At 39.2% G+C, this 8173-nt stretch overlaps 1 long non-coding RNA gene across 6 annotated transcripts; it reads right to left on the reverse strand.

Moving 5' to 3' along the window:
- Nucleotides 1-1334: 1334 nt before the first annotated feature.
- LOC134455054 (uncharacterized) lies at nt 1335-6308 on the reverse strand. 6 transcript variants are annotated; one of them, XR_010036000.1, is made up of 6 exons: nt 5780-6308; nt 5021-5080; nt 4377-4456; nt 3961-4086; nt 3217-3302; nt 1335-2522 (listed from the first exon to the last, which is right to left on the reverse strand). It is a non-coding gene; the product is annotated as an uncharacterized LOC134455054 (long non-coding RNA). The 6 variants fall into 6 exon arrangements; XR_010035998.1 differs by having other exon boundaries at nt 4377-4461; XR_010036002.1 differs by having other exon boundaries at nt 3961-4083; nt 4377-4464.
- Between the last annotated feature and the right edge of the window lie 1865 nt (nt 6309-8173).

The following is an 8173-nucleotide window of genomic DNA, read 5'->3' on the forward strand; positions in this document are numbered from 1 at the left end:
AACCCCTGTTGGATTAAGGATAAAATGTGGTGTATAAGGTGGTGCTACAGAACCAGTGAGTGTGTAAATTGCAATTAGATTACACAGCATAATTCAGGAAATTATTGTATGTCACATGCATGGCTTAAATCTTGGGTTCAAATAATACAATTCTTTAGAATACGGGCCATGCCTGGAAGAGTTGTTGTATGGACATGTCAGAATGTCCTGGCAGCATATAATCAACATTCTACCAGCCTATAAAGTATCTGGAAATGGTGATAGAATCCTAGTGGTCTTGTAGTCTTGAAATATGTGTATCACTGGTGTACACAGGGGCACAACTACTCATTTCTGGGGGGGTATGAACCCCCCCACACACACACACCAAAAAAAAAAACCCCATTATTTGGCGCCCTCCAATGCCCTCCCTTTGGTGCCCCCCTCTCTCTGGCGCCCCCCTGCAACGCATTCGTCGCATATACTGTAGTTGCGCCCCTGGGTGTACAAAAGACTGCATGGTGTAATTTCATGTGGCTGTATTTTTCTTATCATAAAAGGGATGCAACAGAGTGCAATTAGATTTCAGAAATGTTTTAGGTAACATTATTTTATGTCACATGCATAGTTTTAATCCGAGACCCAAGTAATATGTAATTCCATGAACTACATGCCATGATTGGATTACAGTTGTTGTAAGCACACATCAGCATGTCATAGCTTACCACATTTTATGGGCCTAGAAGGTAGCTAGAAATGGTGAATGTGGTCTTCAAACATCATAAGGAATGTACAAGACTGCATGATATCATTTCACTTTGCTCCTGCATTTCTATTGAGTATTCAACACCAACACATACTAAACCAGGTTTTGGGCCAGCTCTCTTTCATAATGCAGCCCAAAAAGACTCATTGTCCATACTGTATTGAATCAACTAACTCAGTGTCTGGACTTTATCAATATGCTGCACTGAAGACTCCTCAAGTCAGTGTTAGCCTAACTTGGCCTTATAACCATGACCAAAATGCAGTGATCATACTTTAAAAGACAATGACAGTAATTACTAAGGGCATCATCAATGCTAAGATGTTTTATTTATTGCATTAAACATGAAATCACCAGTAAAACAAGGTGATCAGTCGTGGTCTAATGCTTGAGGAAATGAGTTTAAGATCAGAGGGTTGCATGTTTGAATCCCAGCTTTACCTCGCCCGACATCCTCAGCTGAAGTGCCCTTGTGCAACGCACCTAAACCCACACATCTCCAGGGACTGTGACCAAAATCCTGTAAATAACTAAGACGTGCAATGTAATGATCAAAATAGTTTATTAAAAATCATTTAAAAATCATCAATATTCACAAGGTATAAAACAGCAAACAAATCAGAACACTTAGGACCAAGTCTTAACAGAAAGGTGGGAAATGTGTCAGCTTTTGTGTAAATTAAAACTCCTAATTCAATCATAACAAAGAGACAAGAACAGAACATAAAAAGTTTAAGTTAATGGTGAAAAGGCATTAGACATTTCCATGAATATCACTGCAACCAGTTGGAATGTCATGATGCATGCATCCCATTTTGTATCTGTTCTTCTTTGAAGATTCTGTTGCTTTTATCAAGGTATATATCCAGTGACACTTTCTGAGCAGCTTCATGCAGATATTATCGCTTTTAGTGTGTCATTACAACAACCACCACGAAAGAGGGTCTAGGTTTGAGTCGCAGCTGAGAAACGCTACATTCTGTTACTACAGATGAAATGTTAAAAGGTACGCTGTGTAATATTTTTAAGCAGTTTCTTTCCAGAATTCATTCAGGCCATTCACAAATGTAACCTTTTTCAGAATACTTACCACCATCAAATTCTGAGTATTCATTATGACTGGGAAAATTACACTTTTCATGAAAACATGAAAGGAGTCCATTGTCCACCATCTTGAATTTAGTTGCATAATGTACTGTATTTTGGTCATACTAGTAAATATTGGTACATACTAGTAAATACTTGGTAAAATTCTTGAAAATTCAAAAGTCAAAATGGACAATAGGTAGCACAGTTGCAATGAGCAGCATAGGTGCAATACCTGCTCTGATCACCATCCTACACAGTGGACCTTTAACAGTATAATGTGGTCATTTAGTTCTAGGACCAGTGGTTCTGAGTGGTTCTTCATAGTGTTCAAAGGCAGTGCTGAAGAAGTTGGATTGGCTGCTTGGATTATTCGAGCTTGTGTAACGGAGGCCAACTAGCAGAGTGTGGCGTGGAAGGATAGTAAACCTCCCTCCCGAAGCCTCATACAGTACCAGCAGCGCTGAGCTATGGGACTGGTCATTTAGCTCAGCGGTATCGTGCTGTGCCTCCCATACCCGAACCGATGCGTTGACTAGGTGGTGGCAAGTTCAAGATCTAAAGGGGACAGACTGTGTGGAAACACCTCAGTTACACTTGGCTCTAAGAACACAGTTCAGGTAACAGGCTGAGCTGTCAAGTTGATGACTATGACTGGGGTCTTCATTGGGATGTGTTCTTCTGGAGACACCTGCAAAACAAAATAAATATACATGCATGGGCATGAGTAAATATATGACGGTGCATATGGCCATATAAAAAAACAACAACAACATTAACACCAACTACAAAACACAACACAGCAGAATCAGCAGTCCTCAGCAAGAGCATTCCATCATTAAACAGGAATGCTAAAATTATGATTACAAACTGTGAGAGATAGTAATACTATTAGTATCTACTATCAGTAATACTATTAGTATCAGCTCTAATTTAAGAGTGAACACCTTAGTTTCATCTCTTAATTTCAATCAGGCTCATCAAAACTTGTGTACGGCTTGTGGAGGGTACATGAGTCCAGATTCAGGCATTTGAAATTGCATCATGTTGAGGAGTTGAAGATATTTCCTCAGCACCTCAAACAGTGGTGGTCAAATGCTAACATACTGTGCACTGGCCCCTTATGAAACATACTAAGTTTCATGTAAAAGGGCGACCATAAAAATGTCACATAAGATGTAGTGTCAATACTTGGGCAAACATCATGTTAGTAGTGTTTTTTCCAATTTAGACAGAAGGTTAGTTAAAAAGCATACAGTATGTTACCCCAGTGATTTGGCTGACATTCATGACATTGAATCGTCTAACCACAAAGAAATGAGTGGAATGCCCTGTAACGCCAACACACAATACATTCCAACAACATTCCCACAATTGCTGCCTACCTGAGACCTTAGACTTTGGTAGGCTCCAGGTCAAGCAATGTATGGGGCCACTCTTCCTCTCAATCACATTATTCCTCTGGTTGCACCTGATAGAAGTGTACATCAGTTATTGTGATAGCACCAGTAGGTGTGGATGAAGAAAGGTGTAGATGAAGAAAGCAGCGCACCACTACATTAAATCTGCACATCAAAGACCTGCCCAAAATACCAAAACTACTTACTGTGAACTTGCTTTTTGATTATGAAACTAGGAGGCTAAAGAAAGACAGCAACATGCAGAAATGCATCTTTTTAAATGTGCCACTTTTCACAGAAACGCAACCAATCAGAGTTCAAAGACATTTTAACCAACAAATGTCCATGACTTTTCCATGAATTGGGCACAAGTTCCCATGACTAAACATAACATCTAAAAGTGTTTCTACCAGTTCAGCCACCCATTGAGGTCAAGCCTTTTGTTAATTGTAACTATTTGATTTGTAAGCTTAATCCTGCCATCTGGTGGACTAAATGTGCAGCTGCAAAGTCTACATCAGTCACAATCTCAAGCACTGGAGCCTAGCACATTTTTTGTCTGTATATGAAATGTGTGTTTAACTACATGTAAAAGTGTCACTGTGAAATTACAAAAACATGCATAATGACACATTGAATGATTATATAAATGGATATTATTCCTCCTTCATTTTTTTTGTTTGATCAATACAAATTTTCATTATTGGTCCAGGAGATATGAAATCTTACTTAAAAAGGACTGTCCGTGTATTAACGCACTGGGAGCACACACGATGGACCACAGTCTGCCTGTCTCTCCTCCACAGCATTCCCCATCAGAGCAGTCCTCCAGGACAAGCTTGTTACATTTTGCTGCTGAAACAGAAGAATGAACCATAGCAAGAATAGAAGGTGAATAGCCTACCACAACATATCCGTCACAAATAGACCAAGCACTACATCAGCGATTCCAGCGACGGAAGTAATTGACTTTGCATTGAGTCGCGCAACAAAAGTGATTCGGGCAACTAGAGGCAATTCGCGCGACTTGAGCGACAGTTTGTAGTTTTACTTATTATTCAAATTAGCTATGATGTGGTATTGCAACAGTCGCCACAGCCAATTGGAATGTTGGACTGCTTGCATTCTACTTTTAACGGACATACTTCTATCACTCTTGCTGCACAGTCCAGCGATTCTCTGTCGCTTGATCTTGTCGCCACCGGTGTATTCGCCTGGTAATGCACTGTACTTCTGACAGAAACACAACCAATAGATATTAAATCTTACTTTGAACAGACTGCACATTAACCAATGCAATGGAAATACACATCACTGACTTAAGTCTACTAACCCCCTCAGCAATTGTATTAATGATATCAATACAAGTGATTTTCAAGATGAGACCATTTCCATACAAGGTTGCAGGGGGTAGATATTTTTAAGGGAAGACTATTTGCATAAACTCTAACCCCTCTTTTATCCAGCTCATCTACTATTCACCATCGTAAGGAAGAGGTATCATAGTGTCCTCTCAGCCAATATGATGATGCTCGTCTATGCTGTTATTGTCATTTTTACAGTATTAATGTGCCTCTTTGGTTTTGCTAGGCCCCTCCTAGTCTTCCCTCTCTTTCGTTCATAGGTTTTGTGAACATACAAAGGACATGCCTAAAAACTGCATTTATAATATTGATAATTATATCCTAATGTCACCAGATAGAATGAGATCTGATAAAGAGGGATTGAGATTTGTGTTGTACTTCAGTTAAAAAACACAGCATATGAATTAAATGAAACTACTACTTACCCATCAACAGTTTCACTCCACTGAATATTTTGGACCTCAGGGAAAACTGGAGACGTAAAACTGTAAAGTAAGATTTAGACCAAAAGAAATAGTAAGTTTCTTAAATGTGCAACAGAAAGACACACACAACTTCAGTTAGATAATGCATACAAACAGCCATATGAAGACAATGTTGTCATATTCTGTGGAGAGGATGGAAAATATAACATGCATTAAATCAACGAGAAGATTGTGCTTAGAAGAGACAATTAGGTTGGTGTGACTTAATAGCTCCTCTTATTTCTGTTCAGATCTCCTTTTTCAGATATTTTCAACGGCACTTTGCACACAAAATACACATTAATACTGATTAGTTAGTGATGCAAAATGAGCTAATGTCGAATTTGGAAAAGCCAGAGACCTTGGAAAGGGAGAACTATCATACAACACCTTTGGTAAAGCTAGGCTAACTTAGTTGCACCACACTGAACTTGCAGCTAATTTTGATGTTACATGCAAACCAGAGGTGGATGTGGCTGAGATGGCACGCATATAAACAATCACGTTAATAAATTATGGACTAAACAAACTGTTAACATCACAAATCACGCGAGCAATACAATACGGGTGTAGAAGCAGCTAGCTCGTAAAACCAAGTTAGCTTAACAAATGAAGTGGGAATTGTGTGATAAACAAATTGCATGATCATCCCGATGTGCCGCTGTGTCAAGCATTCAAATAGGGTAGATCATAAATATCTAATTTATCAGATTAACTTACCAATTGATGAATAAAGCTCAGCCAAACCACATCATACTGCAGGCAGTACAATCAAATCCACAATCCAATGCATGGAGGTCGCGATGAAATGACATCATCATAAACAGTGGGGGTACATCAGGGTTATTTACAATGAATATTTCAAAAACCTTACTGGTTGAATGGTTTTCAGCCACAAAAGTCTTCTGGACAAATACTACAAATGCTCTCGTATAGGATAAAACAGTTTCTGTTATTTTATTAATATCCTAGCAAAACAGACTTTTGTCTAGGAACTAAAATGTGACTAAAATAGCCCATAAGCTCAGTATTTTGTTGTGGGGATTTAATTATGAAGTTGCAATACGCGGTTATGTGGAGCAACATGAATAACGGCTTATTTTTCAGTAAATTAGGCTACAAAGATGTCAGGGGGGCTCCAGACAGCAGAGTGGCCACTGCGCATGTGTGACATAAAAGAGAATGCGTCCTTATATTGACGCAATTTTGAGTTTGGTTTGCGTGATAAATGAGACGCAATCCTTCGAGATCAGGCTCGACACGACAGGGGTAGGCTATCCGACGTAAGATTACCTTGCAGCCCCCTCACTTTTGTTCAACTAAACATCACTAAAATTGAAATAGCCTAAATCAATTTGAAATAAAATATGATAGGCCTCTTAGCTCATTAATGCTTATATTTCATTGTAGCTTCAGCTGTAGGCTACTTATCAAGCCTCAACTTCACTATCGTCCTTGGCATTGTTCAAGAACGTTTATGACAAAATCTGGCGCATGTGGGGGGTTGGGGGGTCGGACATAAAATAAAATAAAAATTGAAAAAAAAAATTGATTTTTTTTTTTTAAATCCGACCGGACGATGACCAAACCTGACAACCAACCGGAACCAAACTTTTATTTTTCTTAGGCCTTATTGTATGTGGGTAAGACGCAATTCCTGAAAATGTTGGTTTTCAGTCTGCAGGCTTCCAAAACGACTTGTGGATGGCAGGTGAAAGTCATGCCACCTCATAGATTTGCACTGTAGATTGCCAAATCCTTATTTCCAGTCATTTTGGCTAAAGTAACTAAAAGTAATGCAAAAGCAGTGTATGCCTTACTTTAAAAAAAAGTAATGTTGTAATGTAAGGCATTACTTTTAAATGACAGTAACATGTAGGCCTAATAAGTAGTGCATTACCGTTTTTGAGTAACTTTCCCAACAGTGGTGTGTGTGTGTGCGGGCGTGTGTGCGGGCAAGTGTGTGTTTAATGGGATTATCCTACACCAGTGTTCCTCAAACATTTTCAGACCGAGGACCACTTTGTCACCCAAAAAATGTTCAGGGACCACCTGTCAACTTAATTGACAGTTGACTAGTACTAATTTGACACTGCTCATTGCAATGCAGGTCACTTACTTTTTATTCACATCTCAAGCCTGTCTTATTGTGGTGAACATATGACTTCATCTATGTTTAGCTTTGTAATAATGTTACAACTATAGCCTACTGCTAGTTTGTCTTGGAAAAGTAGAAATCCCCTCGCGGACCACCTGAGCCCTGTCGCGGACCACCAGTGGTCCCCGGACCACACTTTGAGAACCACTGTCCTACAGATAATGCATCCAACTGATGTGAAAGGGAGGGTAAAATATAAACTATTCTAACCTTGCATGTTGGCTTATCAGAAATAGTCCAGGTGGCAAAATATGTAGTGCCATGGGTTCCTCACTGAGTTGTGTGGCATGCCATCAGCTGTGGAAAGGAAGGAGAAAGTTCCACTTCCTGCTCCGTTACTGCAGAGCCGAAAATGGATCACGTTTGTTCAAGCGAAGATCCATTTTTATGAGGCATAGGATTGCTGCCTGGCATACTACGCCGCAGGAAATTCCTTCGACAGAAAAATGTAACTTTCCGGAAATCGGCACGCATAAGAATCCCAGGCACTGTTGGAAATGGAGAGATTAGGTACATTTATCACGGCAAGTACAAAACTCCTGGCTCCTTTTTTAAAAGAAGGCCCGGAAGGGAGAAACACAACATTTGCAGTCAGGCATGGGCAGGTGTAGGAAATACGCCCTTGCCATCGGAGAGATAAATGCTGTTTCTCATTCTTTCCTCTCAGTCTTTTTTGTAGTGGTTTCAACAGTTTGAATCATTTATCAAGATCTCTCCACTTCTCGAGCACTACAATACAGAGTTTATGACAAGGAGAAAGTTTTACTGTATCTTTTTTTGAAAACCAAGGAAAAGCTTTCTGAAGATGTCTATTTTTTTGGTGGTTTCAACACTTTGACTCTTTTATCAAAATTTCCACATCTAGTGTAAACAGACTTATGATAACTTATGACAAGTTTTGTTGTATTTTTTAAAACGATAGAATGTTCTGAAAATATATTTGAAGACTTGTTTAA

This window comes from Engraulis encrasicolus, chromosome 9 (genome assembly GCF_034702125.1).
Source record: "Engraulis encrasicolus isolate BLACKSEA-1 chromosome 9, IST_EnEncr_1.0, whole genome shotgun sequence".
Classification (NCBI taxonomy): domain Eukaryota; kingdom Metazoa; phylum Chordata; class Actinopteri; order Clupeiformes; family Engraulidae; genus Engraulis; species Engraulis encrasicolus.